We start from the raw sequence: 25014 nt of genomic DNA, 5'->3' as shown, positions 1-25014 counted from the left end.
TAACCAAGATTTTAAATTGGGTTTTATTGATCTGTGAGGGCAAGAGAAAATATAATCTATTTAGTACAAAGTGTGAAATATATATATTATTAAGTATTATGCAATGCAGGAAATGCAAATAAATGATCTTTTTTTTTTTCTACAACAAAATCCGAGGTTTGGAAAAGTCCCCCCCCTTAAAAATTTAGCACAGGAAAGACAACTTCAGATATTTGAGAGAACATATACAAACTTAGAAGGATCTTACAGTATACCTGAATTGATGTGGAAATGTTTTTAAATTCTTGCTGTAAAGAAAATAAACTGGATATTGTCTATAATGCTTTGTATTATAAAACAGAAAAGAAACCTATGTGGAATTATACAATGGACTCATACTCAAAGGAAAAGCAAAAGCACTGAGCCCTAGAGTAAACTATTTAAGAATAAATACATCTTTTGAAATAAAAAAGTGAAAGTGTTTATATATTTTTAATGATGCAACAAATGATCTGTAACAGTCAATGTGAATAAAGGCTTCTTATGTCATTTTATTGATTTGATATGTTGATTTTTAATATAGATGTCTTTTAAATATTTTTGCTATTATTATGCTTTAAGCATCTATCCATGTTACAGCGTACAGATTTATTTTATTAAGTACATGCGTTATTCTTCCTATGCCATGTATTAGTCATTTGTTTACATTTGGATGTATATTTATATTTTTAGTCACATGCAAGAGTTTCCCAAGAGCTAGTATTCTACTTCTGACTTATTAGTCAATTAATTAGCTTTTAGCGTTTCTTTTTTTTTTAAGATTTTATTTATTTATTTGACAGAGAGCGAGCAACAGAGAGAGAACCACAGAGGAAGAAGGAGAAGCAGACTCCCTGCTGAGCAGGGAGCCAGATGTCAGACTCCATCCCAGGCTCCCGGATCATGAGCTGAGTGGAAGGCAGACGCTTAACTGACTGAGCCACCCAGGTGCCCCTAGCTTTTAGAATTTCTAAATTAGGTATTACATTTATTAACGTTTTTTATTTATTTTTTGGGGGGTGGATTTAAGGTATTCCCTTCCATTTCTCATTTCTTAAACATTTCCATCATGAATGAATGAACTTCTAATTATTTTCTGACTGAGTGAAGTTTTCCTTTGAAACCCCTCCCCCCCCTTTTTTTTCCTTAACACTGAAGCATTCCTGCATTTCTGAACTAACCTCTCCTTGGAGTAGATTGCTTTTAGTTTACATGAAGGATTTTTTTTTTTTGCTAATATTTTTAAAAAATCAATAGTATTAAATAAACCATATATTTTTTTCTTATATTGCAAGCTAGTAGTTTATGATACTCCTATCAGCCTCAAAAAATGACTTGGGTATCTTTATATCTATTTCTGTTATGACTTACAGGGATACTTGTTTTCATAAGGATTTAGATAATTCAGCTTTTCCATCCTCTGAGCTAGCTTTTTTGTCGCTGTTTGTCCTAGGTTTTGGACTATGTGTTCATTCTGTTCTATCTATTGGTATAGTTAGGTTTGCTTGTTCTTGAATAAATTAAGATTTTGTTAATACCTGTTTTACCTCAGTTTTCAAAAAGCTGTTGGCATACTTTTATGCAAAGTATTTCTTTTCTTTATCATTTCTATTTTATCTCTGTTTCCATTTTCGTTTCTAACATTGCATTTGAACACGTAATTTTACTGATTTTGTTTATAAAAAGTTTACCTATTTTATTAATATTTCAGAGAAGTAGTTTTGATTTGATTATAATGATTTTAAATGTGAGACGTGTAAATGTGAAAATTCACCAAGTAGATTAAGCACTGAGATACCATCATTGACCTTCAAAGGCCTTTTTTGTGTACAAGTCAGAGCTTAGGCCCATCAAAAGAGTGAAGAATGGGAGAATCATAGACTATAGATTTTAAGAAGGTTAAAGAATTATGGGTATCGGGCACTACGCTACGTGAGTTAGCAGAGAGGAGCTGATGGTCTCAGATTAGGATACAGGAAATTGAAATTATAGAGAAATTACAATAACTGACAGTTGTAATAAGCTCTTTGATATAACCATGGAAATAAGTGGCTAGAGTATGGATATGGACACAATAATTGGAGGAGCAAAGTTTAACAGAGTGAATGGCTAGAGTGTAGGGAAGGATTATCTCTGTATCTATTGAAACTTGGAAGAATTTCTGCTAGAGTGGTCTGCGAAAGAGTGAGAGTGAGACATTAGCTAAAATCATCAGAAAATGCAGGGTGATGTCCCAGGGCTAGGCAGATGATGACAGTAATGAGATATGGTGGCTAATATAGCTTGTTAACCTGAGATTCAAACTGGGGATTTTAGGAAAAAATGATTGTATGGTATTATGCTGCACAACCAATTAAAAATGTAGGACCATAAAAACAGCACAAATATTTATTTTTTTCAGAGTTTCTGTTGATCAGGCCTTTAAGAGTAGCATTGCTTCAGGCTTCTGCCTTGGAATTGTCTCTTGTGATAGCACAATTTTTATGTCAGCCTTGACGGGGGTCATCAAAGTTTCTTTACTGAGGTTGGAAGATTTACTTCTAAAATTGGTCACTTATGTGATTGGCAAGTTGATGCTGGTAGTGGAAGAAAATCTCACTCAAAATGTGTACTTCTTTATAGGGCTGGTGGAATGTCCTCAGGACATGACAGCCAGATTCAGAGCAAGTGATTCAAGAGAAAAAAGGCAGAAGCTTGAGAGCCTTTTATGACCTGCTCTGAAAGTCACACTCTATGACTTCCCACAGTGTGGGGATAGGACTACGCAGAAGTGTGAATACCAAGAGATGAGAATTATTGGAGAGTATATTTGCACATGGCTACCAGAAAGGTGGGTCATACGTTCTAAATGTGACTTTAGAAATAAAAGAATACCTAGTTCATTTCCAAAACAGTGATCCTACGGACTCAGAAAAATAAAGCCACTAGTGAGAAAAATAAAGTCTCCATTGCGGGACACTATGAGGGAATTCATGCACTAATTAGTACATCCAGGTGACAGCTGGGTTGCACTTTGAACAAAATGAATAAAGGGACCATTCAGGTTGACAGTAGAGAGAATTGTATGCGTCACACTTATGCATAACATTGAATTTCAAGGAATAAAGTAATATTCCTTGAGAGAGGACTACAAAAGAAGAAACAATAGAGATGTACAGGGCTTTACTGGATTAAGGTGTGGAAACATAACCTGGCAGTTTAGGATTTTTTTTTTGGTACCTGGGATAAACAAAGACGTAATGAGATGAGTCCCAATGGATTCACTGCGGATAGTGGTAGCAAGGCTTTGAGTAATACGGGATATGACCCATTGAGTTTCTGGAGCTTTCTCTACTTCACTGGGTAGGCAGAGCTCTGTCCAACGGAAAATAAGATCTTGGCCATAACGCTCAGGCCTATACTAAAAGACAGGACTAGAAGTTTCTGGGACATGTGGGCTTAATCCCAGTTGTTCTGGTGGGAGGGTTTCTGTTGCTCCCCTTGGAGAAAAGCTGCTCTAGCTTTGAGTTAGTGTGCTTTCTTTTCCTAGCTTTTGATGGACTGAACGGCGGGGAAGCTGGGTGTTACATCAATATGTGGGCCTCTTCCCCAACCCTGAAGATACGATTAGAGGATTTAGAGGAAGAAACATAGTCTAACTTCCATTTCTGTGTGTTTCCAATTATTTTGTAATTTCTGTTGTGATTGCATTTTAACTGGAAGAACTTTTTAGAAGTGTTTAAGTTCCCAAAATGTAACAGGATGGAGGAGGGACTTTTTAAAATTAGTGATTTTTTAATTGAATTATATTGTTTTTAAAGATGATTTATATGGTGATAACTAGTATTTTTTAGTTTTTGTTTTTATTACTATTTCATATGAATTTTTTTATGTCCTAAAACATCAAATTTGGGAAAGTGTTATGTGTTTGGTGGTGGTTATGGGGTTATTACTAACATGTTGAGATCTGTCTACCTCTATACGTCAGCATATAAAAGCACATATGTTGACACATATATATAGACATCTATACATGTTTTGTACTTCATGTTATATATTAAATATGTAATATTTATATGTAGAATATTAATGTGTATTCTGTATATAAACTAGTTTAATCAGTGTTCTTAATATTTTCTACTGGCTGATTCATTTAGAGAAAAATTGATGTTAAATATACTTTTATTTTTTGAATTCTAACAATTCATGCATTATAACTTTTAGTCTGTTGTAAAAGGTATGTAGCAGTACATGCTTTTTATATCTTGATGAATTATTATAATTTAGATACTGTCCTTTATTTATATACTACTCTGTTAAATTCCCATAATATTATTATATTGCCTTTCTTTTATAGATTTGTGTGGAATTTTGTTTGGCCCATCCCTTGATTTTCTACCCTTCTGAATCATTATGATTTAGATAAGACTTTTTGAAACACTGTATTGCTGTGATTTTTAAAATACAAGAGTCTTTTTAAGTAAGTGATTTTTAAAACTTTACATTACGATTACTAGTATATGTGAAATGATTCTTCTCTTGTATCTGTATTTTCTATTGACTATCTTTTTCTCCTTTTCTGCCTTATTTTAGATCATTGGTTCTCAAGTGAGGCTATTTTTGGTTGTCACAGCAGTTAAAACAGGCTGAGGATCGCTACTAGCACCCACTCGGTAAGTGTAGGGATGCCGCTAAATGTTGTACAGTGCATGGCACAGCCCCACCCAACGAAGAACTACCTGGTCCTGAATGGCCATATGCTAGGATCAAGAACACTTGTTCCAAATTATACATTCTATATTCATTTTTTTTTTACTTCTGTCAATTTGAGGTAGATGTCTTAAGATTATTTTTTTTTTAAGATTTTATTTATTTGAGAGAGAGAGAGGGCGTGCACACACAAGCAGAGGGAATAGCAGGGAGAGGGAGAAGCAGACTCCCCGCAGAGCAAGGAGCCAGGTGCAGGGCTGATCCCAGGACCCTGGGATCTTGACCTGAGCCAAAGACAGATGCTTAACCAAGTGAGCCACCCAGGTGCCTCTCTTAAGATTATTTTAGTTATTACTTAAAACAATCTTCAGAGGATGTTGAATTAATAGACATTCTCCTGTAGTGCTAGAAAAAAAGGCATTTATGAAGACTTAAACGAATGCAGTTACTTTTCTCATCTTTGATATTGTTTGGAAACTTTTATATTTTTTAATCACCCCACACTGAGTTATTGTTAATATGTACACAAAGTAGTCATGTGTGTGTGTGTGTGTGTGTGGGTGGGTGTATTTACCCATAGGTTTTACCATTTTCTTTACTTCTTATACCCCCTTCTCTCTGTCTGGGTCTCCTTTGCTGCTTGCTGAGTTACACCCATGAGTAGCACTTTCACCGCAGGTGTGTGGATGGCAAGTGACCTGGCTTTCATTGTATCTAAAACTGTTTTTATTTCACTTACATTATTTAATGATTGTGTAGCTGGAATAAAATTATATTCATAGTCACTTCCCTTCCACACTTTGAAGATTTTATTTCAGTAACACACTGTTGCTCTCCGTGATTAGTGTGTTACTCCTTCATAGGTAATCTTACCATCAAATCTGATTTAGTACCAACATCTTTTTTACTTGATAAGTCAGTCATTTTGATTCTGTGTGTCTTAGCTTTTGAACCCTGCTTGAGACCAATTATGGGTGTTGTTACTTAGATAATGTATTTTATGTTCTGAAAAATTATCGGTATTGTCTTGTTAAATGGAATATTCTTTAAGTTTATGAAATCATTAGAAGCCTAATAGACCATTTTTTATCCTCTATAATTCAAATTCTCTTTTGTATGTTCTGTCTTGTAATTTCTTTGAAGAATTATATTTTTTAGTATATGCTTGAATTTGATTTTCACTTCAAATTCTCCATTAATAATTAAATATATTTATTTTATCTTGAGGATTTTTGGAATCCTACACATTGGAATGTCTGTTTAGCTTCATCAGATATACTTATTTTAATTTTTACAATGTCCTTATCACTTTTTACCTGACAGTCACAAGATGGCTACTCAATGTCCAGTGTCAGCGTTCAAACTAAGAATAAGAGAGATTAAGTTCCAAAATCTGAAGGAGGTCTACCTTTTTAAAAGGTTATACTGGAATTCCTACCCAGTTGTGGCCCCAGTTACAACAGTGGGAAAAAGGAGCTGTGGTTCTTTTTCAGAAAGAGAGTCCCCGGAAAACCATGCAAAAGTGCATGTAGGAGCTGTAATGGGTAGATGGCCACAGCTATTAAGGTGCTCTGCTCAGCTCCCTTTGGCAGCCTTTCAGGGGGAGCACTGCTGACTTTCACCCTTCAGCTGTCACCCTACTGGTTCTATCACATTCAGACCAAGGAATGTTTCTCTTGGGCTCCAAGGCCAGGCTCCTTCAAGGCTGCTCCCAGCCAAAGATGGAGCCTGATAGGGAGTACAGGATCCGTGTGATTTCTGCCCATTTCAGGACCGACCACTGGGCAGCTCACTGGCAAGCTCAAATTTTTCTCAAAACTGGGGTGGAGACTGACACACTTCCTACCCAGTCCTTCTTTTAACAGTTGTTAGACTTGCATCATGATCTGAAGGCTCCGCATTCCTACTCCTGCTCCCATAGTTGGCCACCTGCTTCCACCCTGCAGCACGTGAAGACACTTTCATTAAGCTTCTGAATATACTGTATAAGAGATTTTGTATTCCCTAGTTAGTTGGTCTAATGGGGATTCAGAAAGACCGCCACTGCCACCACACTCCCCAAACTCCAACCATTAAATGTTTTACAGGTAAGGATCGATTGGTTTTTAGCAGATATATTATCCATATAATAGCCATGTCCTAAACAAATAAATACTGAGGTATATAACTTCTTAGTTCTTCATAAATGTGGATTCTAGAAAGTTACTTGTAAACACAACCATAAGCAAAGAACAGAGAAATGCAGTTCAGGATAGTTGATGGTATAATTGCAACAATATCAATAATTTTACCATATTTAATGGGCTGAATTTATACATAAAGCAATTTTTAGACAGTTTCCACAGAGCTGATAATAAAATTATAAATAAGAGGAGTTATATTTATCTTTTATTCTAGGAATAAAAGCTCACTGTAGTGTTAATCTATGAGTTATTAGTTGTTAACATTATCACCCCCGTAAGTGATCTTTTCTTGTATCCAGCAAACTGACAATTCTGAAAGTGAGGATATGTACTAAGATTTTAGTACAAAGGCTATCAGTATACACAAGCAACTGAAATGTGACATCCTTCATTTTAGCAAGTTATACTTAAGATATTCATTGGGTATGTATATTTTGTAGAGAGAAAGCGAGTAAGTAAGTATATTCAGTTGGAATTTCTATACCATGGCACACAATTCTGACATAACAGGAAACGGCATTGTAAAAATTGAAGTCATTTTGCCCGAGAGAAGTAAAACAGAGGAAATGTCTAAGTAACAGAAAGCAGTTAGAGCTGCCCTTAGAGAACTGTAACTTACTTACTGACACTTAATAATTTGTGTAGGCACTGAATTTGTCAGAGCTATGGGGATAATATATCTTTTTCAGTATCAAATATTACTTCATTTTTATGCTAATTATTTCCTTCAATATTAACTTTTTATACAATTTTTTTCCCTCAATGACCTTGACAAACATGTGGGAAATAATCAGCCCCATCTTCTTAGGTCTTGAAGGGTTTGGTAATTTATCTTGAAGAGATGTCATTGTAGTAAATGTCCTTATTGTTGCTTGAAAGCTGTATCCTCCTTAAACAACAAAAACAAAAGCGAGTGTTATGTTAGGCAGACGTGAAATCATCCAAAACTATTTTAGTCTGCAGAATATTTTAGACTGCAACAAAATAGGCTAGGTTCTGTTTGCATCCAGTGGGATTTTATGAGATGAAATTTTTGTGAGATCAAATTTATCGTGGTTTATGAGCCAAAGGCAGGGTAACCTGAGACCTAATCTTGATTTCTCCACATTTAACACATTTATTTTTAGAATTACATGTAAATGTTATCCCCAGCTTTCAAGCTGTTAAATACATTTGTCATGTGGCCTGTCACATTTGTATTTGATTATCAAATTGCTCATACCATAGTCTTTAATATATTCTTTTTTTTTTTGCAGTAGCTTTTGGGAATCCTTGCTTTCTCCAATATACTAGGTGCACTGTTGACTGCTTAATTTTGAAATGAAAGTAAGTGCTTAGTATTTCATCTCTTTGGCTTTACAGTCAATGCAACTTGTGTCTTACACTCTAGTAAGGTTCTAGAAGAGGCTCTTCAATACTTCCCAGGGAGCAAATTCATTTTTTCTGAGTCACTAGTAGAAATGCATCACTTCTCTACCCCTCAACACCTCAGACAGGAAAGGGGATCAGGAGAATTTCTGGGTAATACCATTAAATATTCCATTTCCTCTTTCCCACCCCACTGGCAAAACATGCCAGCAAAGCCATATTGAGTGACGTCACTAAAGGCAGATTTACAGTGAAGCTAAATGAAGCTTAAACTTCAGGGCCCTACAAATATGTTTACAATGACATGCATTTTTGACAATTTGCAATAGTAAGATTTTTTCTGTTCTCATTCTTTGAAATGGGTTCTGGCAAATGCCCATGCTTATAAACACAGGAACAATGAATCTAATTGTACAATTTTAGAGCTTGGTGGAGATTTATGGTTTAGCTACTTCAATTCCTTTCTCCTAAAGATGCAGGAATTTAAGCCCAGAGAGGTTCACTTACATGCCTGAAGTCACAAAGGTTTTTAGCTGCAAAACCAGTGCTGAAATTCCAGTGTCTAAATCCTGAACTAGTGTTCTTCTGAACGTATTACTCAAGAATAATGGGTATTACGTTTTGTTGATACAGTAAAGGGTAAATGCTATGGAGGTGAGTCGATAAAGGAAATTCTCAACTTTTAACCTTCATAGGTCCTGTCTGTGGGCTCGCAGGGAAGCTATCACTTTAACATTTACCAAGGTCAAAATGACTCCAAAAAACCTCAAAGCATAGCTCTTTCTCTGCCTTGACCACACACTGTACATCTGCGTCCAATAAATTAAATTAACCAACCAAAAAGGAGCATTCTAAACATAAAGGGGGGGAAAAACACCAAAAAAAAAACCCCTCTCTGCTTCTCATAAGATTAAAGTCATGCAGCTTGTACCTACTAAAAACATAAGAATAAGTCTGCAACTTTCTGGAATGTCCTTCGTCACGATGATTTGTCTCTTTACATGAAAAAACCTAGATAGCCCTGCAGCAAATGCTCCTTCCCTGGAGCACTGTCCTCTTTGTGACGACTGTGCATCCCAGGCAGCTGTCCGGACTTGGGCCCAAATTAAACACCTTTCCCTTCTCTTTAAATTTTTAAAAAGCTTTACTCATTTTGTATCGACAAGGTGGATGAAAATATAATTCTAGTCCTGACACACTGGTTGAGAAACCCTTCTTTTTTTTTTCCATCTGTTAAATGGCAATGCCATCCGCTTGAAAGGATTGTCATGAGGCAGTATATGGGAACTTTCTAAGAAAATGATACACTGCCCAAGGGGCAGCTATGCTGTGATGTTCTGTAAAGTCTCTGCATACATCTTGTAAATCTGAAACTATTTTAAAATAACAAATGAAAGACAAATATAGGGTTAACAGACAGTCCCCAACAGCCTACAGAGGTCCCCACAAAGAATATTCCCTTGTTTAATCTGTTTAAATCATTTGAGGATGACCATTAGTGGAATATATTTAAAACAAAATTTCACTAATTTCCTACACCCAACTAAAGAAAGCTTCTACTAAATCAACTGTATTCCTATTTTGAAGATAATGGAAATGTTTCTTTCTCCCTATATATTTTTTTCCCATTGGTATATTTAATGGGATTATGTTAGGTTTTGATCCATTAGTTACAACCATTAATGTTTATATTCTCTCTCTATATATATAATACAAAATTTATATTATCAACTATATAACATATACAATTTATATAAAATTATAAACAAAATTATTTTGTTATAAAAGCCTTTAACTTCAACATTCTAAACTAAAGCAGAATACTTATTTTTCTTCAACAGAAACGGAGGGAGAGTGAGAGGGAAAGCAGACTCCCTGTTGAGCAGAGAGCCAGATGTGAGGCTCCATCCCAGGACCCCAAGATCATGACCTGAGCTGACGCTTAACCAACTGAGCCACCCAGGTGCCCTTACTTATTGTTTAATTTTAATTTGTAATTAGTAACTATTTGAATTGGCTAAATAAAAATTTTGTACTACATTTGATGCTTAATATTTTCATAGTTCCCTAAGAAAAAAGGAAAATAGGAAGGAAAAATAGGCTATCAGAAATTCAGAAGAAATAACAATTAGCAAAATGAGAAATAATCTTTTGGATCTCTTCACTAAAGTTGTGTTTACCTTTATTTATTTATTTATTTTTTTAAAGATTTTATTTATTTATTCAACAGAGAGACAGCCAGCGAGAGAGGGAACACAAGCAGGGAGAGGAAGAAGCAGGCTCATAGCAGAGGAGCCTGATGTGGGGCTCGATCCCATAACGCTGGGATCACGCCCTGAGCCGAAGGCAGACGCTTAACCGCTGTGCCACCCAGGCGCCCCTGTGTTTACCTTTAAGTTATAGGAGACCATGAAATATATTAGGCATTTTAAGAGAAAATAATGCTGAAAAGTACTCTGAGTCACGACTAGGGTTTTTCAGTGGGCACATGTATCAAACATGAGCAGTGTTCTCTAAAACTTCTATCAGAAGCTACATCTTCAAAGCTTCCTTGCAAGATAAAATATTATTTAAAAGGTAATAGAGAAGATGATAAAAGGAAAATCTAATGGACTAAATTAAGAAATTGCTGTTATTATCAGTTTTTGCTCCTAGTATAGTACTTTTGAAAATCCATCTTCTTTTTCTAAGGAGGAGGCTGAGCAAATAATCTCTTAATTAAGAATTGCATAGTGGGCCTAGAAATCACTCAGAACTCTGAATATGACTTTTCATTTCACACCAAATTCCTTCCCAACCAAGTTACCTTTGAAATTGATTTCATCTTGCAATTAGGCCCATAGTGTCATTAACTGAGTTGGTCAACTGAAATCTTGTTAAAAAATGCTATAAACTTAGCATTGAGTGAAAAGCCTTTCACTATACACAAAATATGGCACAACTGAAAAAAAAAACAGCAAATACTTGGAAAAATTTTCCAAGTAAAAGAACAGAGCGAAACTGAATGGCAGAACCTTCTTAGTAAAATCCTACCAAAACAAATATTGATAAGGAAGGGAAGACAGTAGCAGAAATTCAATACCTACCATTTTATCTTAACAGGTCTACAAAGCAAGCACATTTAAAGATCACTACTGCTCTTAAACTCTACAATAGCTATGCTTCTCCCAGTATTAGAGGGGAAGGAAGATGAGCGGTCAAAATCTGACATTCATTCTTATTACCACACAGAATGGTACTGTGGAAGACGCCTCTTGAGTAGGTGGGGAGGGAGTCTATAAAGAGGCTGATGTTGTATAACTTTTCCATTCAAAGTGTCACTGCTGCCACCCATCACTATTCTTTAAAGCTAAGAGGAAAGTTAGAAAAGGCAGCTAGTTTAAATTGCCCTTGAGACTTTCTCTTCAACTCATGCATTAGATAGATGTGTTTTTTAATTTCTAAATAACTTGGAGGTTTTCTACCTCTCGGTTACCGACTTCGAGTTTAATGGTGTTACAGCCCAAAAACATATTTTGTGTAATTTCTGTTCTTCTAAATTGATTAAGGTTTTATGCTCCAGGATGCAGTCTACCTAGACGTATGTTCCATGTGTACTTGAGAAGACTGTGTATTCTACTATTGTTAGATGGAGAGTTCCAGAACTCTCAAATGGATCCAAGTGATGTGATGGATACTGTCTTGTGGGTTATCTGTTTCTTTATTGGATTTCTGGCTACTTGTTCTGTCAGTTTCTGAGAGGCATATTGATATCTCCAGTTACAGTTACAAGTTCATCTATTTGTCCTTTCTTTTCTATCATTTCCCCAAGTATTTTGATGCTCTGTTGACACATGAATACAAATTTAGGATTCTTACGTCTTTTTGGTAAAATCTACCCTTTTTATCATTATGTAATGCTCCCATCTATCCCTGAAAAAATTTCTTGTGCTGAATTATAACTTGTCTGAAATTAATATAGTTACTCCAGATTTCTTTTGGTTAATTATCGATTGCATCTTTCTCCATCCTCTTATCATATGTTATATTTGTAGTGGATTTCTTATTCACAACATATAGTTGGATCATTATTTTTTATGTAAAATTCTCCTTTAACTTGTGGGTTTAGATCATTGACATTCCCATTGATTATCTTGTTAGCTGGTGTCTATCTTCTCCATTTGGTCCTTGTGTCTTTTTTCTCTTTTTCTTCCTTTCCTGGTTTTAATTTAGCAGTTTTTAATGAGTCCATTTAATCTAATTTATTGGTTATATTATTTAAACATCTATTTTACTGGTTGCTCTGGGTTTTAAACGTATATTTAAAAATAACCTGCAGCTGCTGTAACATAAAATTATACCATCTCACGTGCAGTGTAAACAATTTTTAATTGTGTGAAACCCTTTCCTTCTCCCATCGCTTGTGCCATCGTTGTCCTGAATTTTATTCTGTAAACACCTAACATATGTTCATCAGTTATGTTTTAGAAAAACTGTGAAAAAGAAAAAAATACTGTATTTACCTGTATCTTTTCCATTTTCAACGTTCTTCACATCTTACTACTGACAGTCTAATTTTCTGATTGATCTCATGGCTTTTTCCTAAAGACCTTTCTCTAACATTTCTTGCACACTGGCTTTAATAGCAATGGGTTCCCTTAGTTTCTGTTTCCTTGAAAGTATTTATTTCTCAAACTCTGAAGACTGTTTTCACTGTATATAGAATTGACAGTTGTTTTTTTTCTTTCAGCACATTCAGATGAAAAGATTGCTGTAGTTCTTAATCCTTGTCCTTCTGTAAGTAGCATTTTGTTGTTGTTGTTCTGGCAGCTGTTAACATTTTCTCTTTGTCCTTGGTCGCCATTAGTTTTCAATGGTTTAAATATGTGTAATTTTTTTGTTTCTTGGATTTGTGGTTTAATGTCTAATTTTGGAAATTCCTCAGCATTTTTTCTTCTATACTGTTTATTCTACTTTTAAGATTCTGATTTCATGTAGGTTGAAATCTGATACTGTCAAGTGAAAATAACTGCTAGAGGGAGGGAGACTATCTCTGACCAGATGTTAACAACAACAATAATCTATGTGTGATTAGGAGTGAATTACAATGCAAGATTTTTGATACTGCAGTTAACAGATGATGAGCTATCCTTGTCATTTTGTATCATTGAGAATGCATTTGCTAAGAATTTCTCACCAGAAATATAACGGAAGTCTAGAGATAGAGTTCCAGACCAATTCAGACCATCAGAGCTGCTATTTGGAACTCACATTTTAGCCTCCTTGAATTTTAGCTTGATTTCTACTCTTATTTCCTATTATTCCAAATTGTGGGCATCTCCCATTTAACTGAAGAGATGATTTTATTTTCATTATTTTCTTTTTAATTTAGGAGATAGGGCCTTTTCCATAAATTATCCCCTCAGCAAACTTATTCTTTGTAACATTAGTCAATCAATCAAGATTGACTAACGTATCTATTTGCTCACTCTGACGGAGAGGGGGAAAGCTAAAGTTTGACATTAACAGCTTTTATAGTAAAAATCAGGCAGGAAAATATGTAGGTTAAAAGTTTTCATTTGTGTAAGTATTGGTACTACCAAACACGCTTTTCCCCAAAATCTCCTGCATTGGAAGAGATGGGTAAAATCTACAGTACGTAAACACTCAAGTCACAATTTTAAGATTGCACATCCATGTAATCCAAGACATTTGTCCTTATCACGTCAGTGACATCATCCTGGTTCACGCCATGTCTCAATAATCGTGCTCTCAATTTCAAGCCGTAATACCCATACTCTATTCTTGTCTTATGGTATTTTACCAGGTATGTTGTACAGGGACTAGGATCAAATTTTATCTCTGTCCTTCCCTTGATAAAATACAAGCTGAATTAGGGTAGGGATATTTGGAATTATTTTTCATTGTGTATTCTAATAATAGGAATAATCACTGAAACCTAATAGATAATCATAAATGTTAAATAAATTGATGAATGTTTTACAGAAAAACTATTTTGATAAGATTTCTAATCTTACAGATACATATATGGAAAAGATATGTGAGGGCAGCTATGACAATTGCTACCAAAGAAAAAAAGGAAAATGAATGCAAATGTCAGATAAGTGCCTTTTGGAAATAAAACCTTAGAAACAGACATTTGCCTTATTTTGTACAATGGAAAAATGTAAAAAGAAATGTAATTTTTAAAAGAATGAAATAAAAAGGGATCTTGGCAAGCTAAGTAAGGAGAAAAACATCACGGCTGAGCAAATAACTAATTTAGTAACTAAGAAACAGAAAATAATTTGATAACAAAGTATGAAATAATTATAGTTAATGAAAAGGAAAAAGACAAAGACGGGGATAAAAAATATCAAAACAAAACTATAGCAATTTAATATACAAAAAAGTTGCTAACCACTTCAAGAATAAAAAAATTTTGCAAAATTTCAGAAAACTGAAATTTTAATTCAAAGAGACAAAATAACTGACACTGACAAAAACATTTGGCACTTTTGGGTTCTTTATGTGTGTATATATATATATATATATATACATACACACATAAAATTATATATATTTAGGCATTCTGTCAAGAAAATCCTCTAACAACCATAAAAAGAAGACTCCCTTTAGATTTTTGTCACAGAACCATACAAGGTCAAAGTAGAGAAATATCTGTTTCCAATGAAAATAAATGATGGGGTGATAGAAATGGTGGGGTAAAAACACTCCAAAGAAGCAATAAAGGCAGCCAAAAACTGTCAGAATCAAATTTCTCAGAACTCTGAAAATTAACCGAAGCCTTCAGCAATGAGATGGCCTTTCTTCAAGAAAAATGGCTGAATCTCAGCATCAACAACGTGCTTTGTGCTATTTAATTCACTCTAGCTTTAATTCACTCTAGCTTCATCTACCACTCTACAGCTCAGCAGTAGTCTTGAGAAGATGATAATAGGCCATATTCCTGGTATCAAAGGAAGCAAAACAGCACTGTAGCTCTTTCCAAACTTTATTTCCAAAGAATAGTAATTACTTGACCTGAGTAGTGGTTCTCTGGATGACTCTACTCAAATAGCTTATTTTAATTTCATCTCACTTGAACTTGCTGAGTGCCTTTAAAAGCTTCTCCCCAAGAGGTATTTGTCAAATGTTTTAACATCGTGATTGCCTAAAGTGATTTATAAGAGTTGGGAGAGACAGCACATGAACCAAAATCTTAAGAGGGAAAGGTGAAGAATGAGACATCTATAGGGGCTTTAAAAACCTCTGACATATTCCTGGGAAGCATCATTCGTTCATAGAGTTGTGTGCATATACAGGAAAAACACATGAGAAGTTCTTAAGGTCTCACCTCTGATATTCCCTCAGGTTCTGCATGGTAGGAAATGAAGGTTAAATCTGGGTTTAAAGTTCCTGGTTGTGTGTGGAACACAGAGCCCCTCAGCAAAGACTGGAAGACTTAATTTTAAAAAATCCCTATTTAGTCTTTATCTGATCACTAAGCAAACTAAGAGACTTTAATGGGCACACATTATAAAGAAACAGTTTCTTAAAGTTTGTTCAGAAATGCCACTAACCAAATAACAAAAGCAAGCGCACTAATAAACTCTGGGTAGGAGGAATATCTGATTTCCAGATTTGCACCTTATAGTATTTGAAATGTACATTTTTCATCAAAACATCATGATATATACAAAGAACCGAGCAAGTGTTACCCACGCAAAAGAAAAAAAAACAATAGAAACTATCCCCAAGGAAGCCAAATGTTAAGCTTACTATAAATTAGCTATTTTAAATGTGTTCAAAGAACTAAAGGAGACCATGTCTAAATAAGTAAAGGAACACATGAGAATGTTCTCTCAAAAAATAATGAATATCAATAAGGAGAGAGAAATTATAACAAGGGATCAAATAGATATTCTGTAGTTGAAAACTAAAATAACTGAAATAAAAAATTTAGTAGAAAAGATTGACAGCAAATCTGTGCAAACAGAAGAAAGAATCAGCAAAACTGACAAAAGGTAAATTCCAGTCTGAGAACAAGCAAAGAAGAATGAAAAAAATTTTAAAAAATAAATAAATGGAGCCTGTGGGACACCATCAAATGTAGCAACAAGTATACCCATTGAACTAAAGGCAGAAAGAGATTTTTTTTTTGGGTAAAGATTTTATTTATATTTGACAGAGAAAGAGAGCGAGCACAAGCAGACTGAGCAAGAGAGGGAGAAGCAGGCTCCCAGTTGAGCAGGGAGCCCAATGTGGGGCTCGATCCTAGGACCCTGGGATCATGACCTGAGTTGAAGGCAGACCGTTAACCGACTAAGCCACCCAGGTGCCCCAGAAAGAGATATTTCAACAGCATTTGGAGACTTCAATACCCAACTTCCATTAATGTATAATACAAATTGAAGATATCAAGGAAATAGGAGATTTGAACAAGTCAACTAGAACTAACAGACACTCTACCCAACAAGAGAACACACATTCTTCTTAAGTGCTCAAAGAACATTTTCTAGGATAGACCATATCCTATGTTTGTTCATAAAACAAGCCTCAAAAATTTTTAAAGGATGGAAATCAGAAATCATTAACAGAAGGAAATTCTAGAAATTCAAAAATATGTGGTTACTAAACAACAAATTAATCAAGGACTCAAATAATAAACCACAGTGGAATTACAAAATACTTTGTAATATCAATACTTGACACATACAAAAAATAAGTGCTCAGATGGACATATACAGCTATGAATGTCTCCAAGAAAAACGATCCCCCAAAAAAGATTAAAAAAAAATCCCAAATCAGAACCTAATCTCCACCTTTAATAAAGTAGTAAAAGAACTGCAAACTAAATCCAAAGCAAAAGGAGGTAGTAAATATCAGAGAACAAAAATGAGATAAAATATAGAAAAACCAATGAACAAAACCAAAAACTGATTCTTTGAAAAGATCCACACAATTGATGACTCTAGTTACAACAACCAAGAAAAAGAAAAATTTCATTTATTTAAATTAGGAACTAAAAATGGATCATAACTACAGACTTCACAGAAATGTAAGTAGATGATAAGGGAAAACTTTAAACTAGTATATGCCAAACAATTAAACAACAGTGAGTACATTTCTAGAAAGACGCACGTTATCAAAACTTAAGATGAAAAATAAAATCTGAATAGATGTATCACAAGTAAACAGACTGAGTTAATAATAAAAACAACCTTCACACAAAGAATCACCCAGGACCAGATGACCTCACTGGTGAAATCAACCAGATATTTAGAAGAGTAACACTAATACTTTCTAAACACTTATTTTTTAAAAAAGCATGTTCAACATCATTAGCCATCGGGGAAATTCAAATCAAAACCACATTGAGATACCACCTTACACCAGTTAGAATGGCAAAAATTGACAAGGCAGGAAATAACAAATGTTGGAGAGGATGTGGAGAAAGGGGAATCCTTTTACACTGTTGGTGGGAATACAAATTGGTACAGCCACTCTGGAAAACAGTATGGAGGTTCCTCAAAAAGAAAAAAATAGAGCTACCCTGTGATCTAGCAATTGCACTACTAGGTATTTAGCCCAAAGATACAGATGTAGTGAAAAGAAGGAGCACATGCAGCCCAGTGTTCATAGCAGCAATATCCACAACAGCCAAACTGTGGAAGGAGCTGAGATGCCCTTCGACAGACGAATGGATGAAGAAGATGTGGTTCATATATACAATGGAATATTACTCAGCCATCAGAAAGGGTGAATACCCACCATTTGCACTGACATAGATGGAACTGGAGAGGATTATGCAAAGTGAAATAAGTCAAGCAGAGAAAGACAATTTTAATTATCATATGGTTTCACTCATGTGGAACATAATAGCATTGAGGACATTAAGAGAAGGAAGGGAAAAATGAAGGGGGAGAAATCCGAGGAGGAGACAAACCATGAGATACTATGGACTCTGGGAAACAAACTGAGAGTTTCAGAGGGGGGAGGGGGGATTGGAATAGCCCCGTAATAGGTATTAAGGAGGGCACATATTGCAATGAGCACTGGGTGTTATACACAATGAATCATGGAACACTACATCAAAAACTAAATGTACTGTATGGTGACTAATATAAAAAAGACATATAGGAACACTTCTTAACTCATTTTAGGATGCCAATATTATCCTGGTAAAGCCAGACAAAGTTCTCACAATAAAATATTGTATGGCAGTTTCCTCTATGGATATTGATATTCTCAGCAAAATAATAGCAAACCAGACTTAAAAGGATTGCATACACACATACACACACATACATATACCCACACTGTGAACGAGTGGGAGTTGTCTCAGGAAGGTATAGTTGGTTCAACATACAGAAATCAATATATTAATAAAATACTGGGGAAAATGGGAAAATACACACAGTAGATGCATAAAATGCATTTGATGAAGAGTATCTACATGTAGAAAACCCACAACTAATGCCATTCTTATTGGTGAGAAATTGAAAGCTGTTACCTTAAGATCAGGAAAAAGACAAAGTCTGCTCTTGTCACTTAATTCAACACAGTATGGGGAGTTCTAGACAGGGCATAAAAGATAGTTCTACATTTTACAATTCAATCTGAGTATTGTTGTTTCTTTTTCTTGCCTATTTGCAGATGACATGATTTTATATATAAGAATCCTTGAAGAATCCACAAAAGATCATAAAAATGGTAAGTTCAGGAAGGTTGCAAGGCAAAAGATCAATACACAAAACTCAATTATATTTCTATATGCTAGCAATTTACAATCCAATCCTAAAATTAAGAAAACAATTCCATTTATAACAGCATGGAAAATAATAAGATAATTAGGAATAAGTTTAAACAAGGAGGTAAAATATGTGTACAATCAACCCATAAACAATTGCCTAAAGAAATGAAAGACCTAAATAAATGGAAAGACACCTCATGTTTATGGATAGGAAGTCTTAGTACTGTTAACAATACTTCCTTTTTTTTTAACAGAAATATTCAAGATGATCCTAATATTCATATATGTTTGTATATATAAATATACATATATTTATATGTATATATGAGACTCAGAATAGCTGCCCAAATCTGGAAAAGGTAGCTAAAGGAATCATACTTCCCAACTTCAAAACCCAATACAGCTACAGTAGAAAGAAAGTGTGTTACTATCGTAAGGATAGATAACTCAATGGAGCAGAATTTTGAATCCAGACATAAACCCTAACTTTTATGGTCAACTGATTTTCACCAAGAGTGCTAAGAAAATTTAATGGGGGAAAAGAATCATCTTTTTAACACACCATCTTTTTATCTAGTTGCTGGAACAACAAGATATTCAAGTGCAAAGGAAGGAACCTGAACCCCTACCTTACACCCCGTATAAAAATAAACTCAAAATTGATCAAATATCTAAATTAATTTTAATAAATAAGATAAAATTATAAAACTCTTAAAAGAAAACATAGGTGCAAATCTTTGCAACATTTGGATTGGGAAAGTTTTTTAGATAGGACATCAAAAATGAAGTAACCAAAGAAAAAATAAGATAAACCTGAACTCACCAAAGTTTTGTGTATCAAAGGATACTATCCTTTGGTAGTAAGATAACCCATGGAATGGAAGAAAATATTTGCAAATCATACATATGACAAAAGTCTAGTATCTAAAATAAATAGAGAACTCTCATAGCTCAACATAACAAGATAAGCCCATTAAAATTGGGAAAAGTATTTGAATAGATATTTCTCCAAAGAATATATACAAATGGTCAATAAGCACATGTAAATGTACTCAACATCATTTTCATTAGGAAATACCAATCAAAATAATAATGTGCTACCCCTTAACACCTGAAATAATGGTGTAATAATGTAAAAACACATATAAAACAAGTACATTGCCAAAGATATAGAGTAAATGGAACTCTCGTACATTGCTGGTGAAACTATGATTTCACCCAAAGGATAAAACAGTTTGGCAGTTCCACAAAAAGATAGAATTACTATATAACCCCATGTATCACTTCTTTGTATACAGAAATTACATAACAGAGAATTAAAAACAGGTATTCAAACCAATTTATACATGAATGTTAGAACATTATCACAAATGCCAAAAGATGGAAGCAACCTGAGGGTCCATCAGTGTATGAAAAAAAAATATATATATATATATATACACCAATGAATATATATGTATATTTCTATTATATATTATATATGAATATAGATTACATAATTATATAACTAATATATTTGTTAATATAACATACTGTATTAATATATAAATTTACATATTTATATAAAATTCACCCATTTTATAAATATATGTGACTTATTCACCCATAAAAAATAATAAACAATTGATACATACTACAACATCAATGAACCTTGGAATCATTATGCTGTGAAAGAAGCCAAAATGCACATTATTTTATAATTCCATTTGTATGAGATATTCAGATTAAGCAAATCCATATAGTCAGAAAGTGTATTTTCCCCCTGGTGACCAAGGGAAATGGGGGATAGAAACTGACTGATAACTGCTATGGGGTTTCTTTGTGGAGTATTAAAAATATCCTAGAATTTCTAAGGATGGTTGTATAGCCTTGGCAGTATACTAAAAACCACTCATTTTTTCACTTTAAAGTGGTAGATTTTATGTATTTAAATTATAGTACAATAAATATAAAATATACTGATACACACATGCAAAGTTGTGTAAAAATCTAATACTATACCTTTCATAATTCTTAGGACAGTAGGATGAGTGCTAGATGAGGTCAGGAAATATCACAATCATAGGACTTGTGCAGGGAGGTTAACGAGATAACTGAAAATGTTGCATTTTTAATATGGAATATATCTAAATACAGAATTAAAGCCAAAGAGTTATAAGAATTATGAATAACAGAATATAATAGACTGATTCATATTGGATAGCTGATAGAAGAAATGTTTCCTCTACAAAAATACCAATTTTGTACAGTTTAACTCAATAAATATTACAGACAAAGTAAAAATTAAATTGAAAAAAGTATAGAGAGAAGAGGTCACAGAAAATGATAGTACGTCAATTTCTGTATTTTTCCTAATGATGTGATAAATTATATAGTCAAACTGATAATTGCAGGGCAATTTTAATATCTTATTTAAAATGATAAATGTTAAAAATAAAGTAAGCTACAGTAACCATAAAAGAACAAAATATAATTAATGATCAAGAGGTTGAAAATGGAAACGAGGTAAGGAATTTTAAGAGTTTTCTAATCTTACATTCTTTTAAAAAAGTAACTAAATATTTGACACTGGAAAAGAAATAAGAATCCAAATAGAATAGAATCAACAAAAGAGAACTGAACCAAATTCGTATTAGAGTTTAATATATAATTATATTTGAATTTTTCAGCCAGTGGCAAAAATTTGGAATTTTCAACAAAATGTTTTTATCATAACTAGTTATTTGTTCAGGGATAAAAGATGGTGCTCATCTTCCTTGTGCGTATCAAAGCTATGTAATTACAGATGATTTGTAAAAGAAATCATAAATGCAACACATATTATATGTTGCATATTATACGTTCAGTACTTAGTATTATGTTTTTGGAAAGAAATATCAATCAAAATGTAAAATGTACATTATTTTATATTCAACAATATAACTCCTAGAAACTTATCCTGGATATTCACACAAAAAATAGGGAAACACTGAAATGTATTCACAGAAGTTTTCATAATATCCCAAATTTGGAATTGACCTAAATTGACCACAGTAGCAAATTACTTTTTTTGAAAAGTGAGTGGGGTATAAATGATGATTTACTAATTTCAGAACATGAGCTGGAGGCACAGGGATCTTCAGATTTCTACAGGAGCAAAGTGCTGGCAGATGTCATGTCTCTTCCTCTCCCCCAGTTTAGATAGGAGGAACCGGCCCTGATATTCCATCTACCTTGCTAGTACTCCATGCCCCACCCCCATGTTATCCCTCAGCTTCACCTCATCCAAACCACCAGCTTCAGCAGGCTCCCTCCAAAGTGGCTCCCACCCTGCCCTACTGTGTGAAACCTGCACACCTTAAAGTGACTCTTCCCTGTGGAGGGGGAAATAAGCCCCCATACCAGTACCCCTGCAGTTCTTGCAGCCAGTCCTCTTAGCTGGCTGCACAGGGGAAAGCCCTGCCATTCTGTATGTTTACAGCTGTGGCAGAGAGGCAGATTGTAGACACCTACTTTGACTCCTGCCCTCTCCCACATGGAGCCTGCAGTGGTCTCAGGCCTCTCGACAATAGTGGACCAAACCCAGCCCAGTGTACACACAGCAGGCAAACTGGGTCAGAGCAACCAACTGGGCCAAGGGTAGCCATGACTCAGTCACAACAGTAGGGTGCACAGAGCCCACACTGGAAACACCCTGGATGTCTGGTTCTGGTGACCACAGGGGTTTGTGCTAACAGGGGACCATAGGACCTCTTCTACACTGGGCCACTACTTTCAAGACCAGGAGATGTAGCTGACCTCCATAATACATAGAAACAAACACAGAGAGTTGGAAAAAATGAGGAGAATTAAAATACAAGACAAAATCACAGCAAAAGATCTAAATGAAACACTAATAAGCAATATGCCTGATAAAGAATTCCAAGTAATCAACAAAGATATTCACTGCACTTGAGAAAAGAGTGAATGAACTCAGTGAGAACTTCAACAAAGAGATGGAAAATATAAAAAAGAATCAGTCAGAACTAAGGAATTCAATAACTGAAATAAAAAAATATACTAAAGGGAACCAAGAGATTAGACAGTGTAGAAAAATGAATCTGCAATCTGGAAGACTTTTAGAAAGCTTTTAGAATGCATTCAAATTTAAGTAGTCATCAACTTCATTATAGACTGCTATACACATAAGATGTTATATATGAACGTAACAATAACCACAAATCAAGAACCTGTAATAGATATAAATAAATAAATAAATAAATAAATAAATAAATAGGAATCCAAGTATAGCACTAATGGAAGCCATCAAGCTACAAGGGAAAAGAGCAAGAGAAGAAAGGAACAGGGAGGAACCGCAAAGCAACCAGAAAATAATTAACAAAATGGCAGTAAGTACATACCTATCAATAATTACTTTAATTCTTCATGGTAAATGCTCCAATCAAAAGATACAGGATGACTAAATAGAAAAAACAAAAAAACAAAACAAAACAAAAGACCTATCTATATGCTGCCTACAAGAGACTCACTTTAGACCTAAATACACCTGTAGATTGAAAGTGAGGTGATGGAGAACCATTTATCATGCTAATGGATATCAAAAGAAAGCTGGAGTAACCACACTTATATCAGAAAAATTAGATTTTAAAACAAAGACTGTAATAAGAGATTAAGAAGGACACTATATCTAATAAAGGGGTCTATCGAGGAAGAAGAGCTAACAATTGTAAATACTTATGCCTCTAATTTGGGAGCAGTCAAATATATAAATCAATCAAAAAGAGACTTAAAGAAATTCATTGATAATATAATAATTGTAGGTGATTTTAACACCCCACTCACAGCAATGGACAGATCATCTAAGCAGAATATCAACAAAGAAACTCGGACTTTGAATGACACACGGGACCAGATGGACTTAACAGATATTTTCAGAGCATTTCATTCTAAAGCAGCAGAAAACACATTGTTTTTGAGTGCACATGGAACATTCTCCAGATTAGATCACATACTGGGTCACAAATCAGGCCTCAACTGGTACAAAAATACTGAGATCATACCACGCATATTTTCAAACCACGATGCTATGAAACCTGAAGTCAACCACAAGAAAATATTTGGAAGGAACACAAATACATGGAGGTTAAAGAACATCATACTAAAGAATGAATGGGTCAACCAGGGATTTAAAGAAGAATTTAAATAATACATGGAAGCAAATGAAAATGAAAACATAACAGTCCAATACCCCTGGGTTGCACCAAAAGTAGCCCTAAGAGGGAAGTATATAGCAATACAGGCCTTCTTCAAGAAGCAAGAAAACCCTCAAATACACAACCTAACCTTACACCTAAAGGAGCTGGAAAAAAAGCCCCAGCAAATATAGCCTAAATCCAGTAGAAGAAGAGAAATAATAAATATTTGAGCAGAAATCAATGAAATAGAAATCAAAAGAACAGAACAGATCAGTGAAACTAGGAGCTGGTTCCCTGAAAGAATTAACAGATTGATAAAGTCCTAGACAGACTTATCAAAAAGAAAAAAGATCCAAATAAATAAAATCATAAATGAAAGAGGAGAGATCACAACCAACACCGAAGAAATACAATTATAAGAACATATTATGAGCAACTATATGCCAAAAAATTAGGCAATCTAGAAGAAATGGATGCATTCCTAGAGATGTATAAACTACCAAAACTGAAACAGGAAGAATTAGAAAACCTGAACAAACACATAACCAGCAAGGAAATTGAAAAAGTAATCAAAACTCTCCTAAAGACTGTCTTTTTTCCACTGGATGTTTTTTCCTACTAAGATTAGTTGCCTAAAGAACCGACGGTCCATTTCTGGGTTCTCTATTCTGTTCCATTGGTCTATGTGTCTGTTTTTGTGCTAGTACCATGCTGTCTTTGTGATCACAGCCTTGTAGTATAGCTTGAAATCTGGCAACGTGATGCCCCCAGCTTTGTTTTTCCTTTTCAACAATTCCTTGGCAATTTGGGGCCTTTTCTGGTTCCACACAAATTTAAGAGCTGTTTG

At 34.5% G+C, this 25014-nt stretch overlaps 2 long non-coding RNA genes across 3 annotated transcripts in view; one reads left to right on the top strand and one right to left on the bottom strand.

Annotated features, from left to right (window-relative positions):
- Positions 1-904: 904 nt before the first annotated feature.
- On the top strand, positions 905-8211 carry LOC103672220. Of its 2 annotated transcripts, XR_005832390.1 has the most exons (4): positions 905-997; positions 2641-2848; positions 4591-4670; positions 8147-8211. It is a non-coding gene; the product is annotated as an uncharacterized LOC103672220 (long non-coding RNA). The 2 variants fall into 2 exon arrangements; XR_571129.2 differs by lacking the exon at positions 905-997 and having other exon boundaries at positions 2565-2848.
- Positions 7161-25014, bottom strand: part of LOC121100688 — a 238163-nt gene continuing 220309 nt past the window's right edge. Inside the window, exon 3 of the long non-coding RNA XR_005832389.1 lies at positions 7161-7779. This is a non-coding gene — a long non-coding RNA (uncharacterized LOC121100688). The remainder of the gene's footprint in view (positions 7780-25014) is intronic.

The sequence above is a fragment of the Ursus maritimus genome, unplaced genomic scaffold (assembly GCF_017311325.1).
Source record: "Ursus maritimus isolate PB19 unplaced genomic scaffold, ASM1731132v1 scaffold_5, whole genome shotgun sequence".
NCBI lineage: Eukaryota > Metazoa > Chordata > Mammalia > Carnivora > Ursidae > Ursus > Ursus maritimus.
This window is presented reverse-complemented; position numbering and strand designations above follow the sequence as displayed.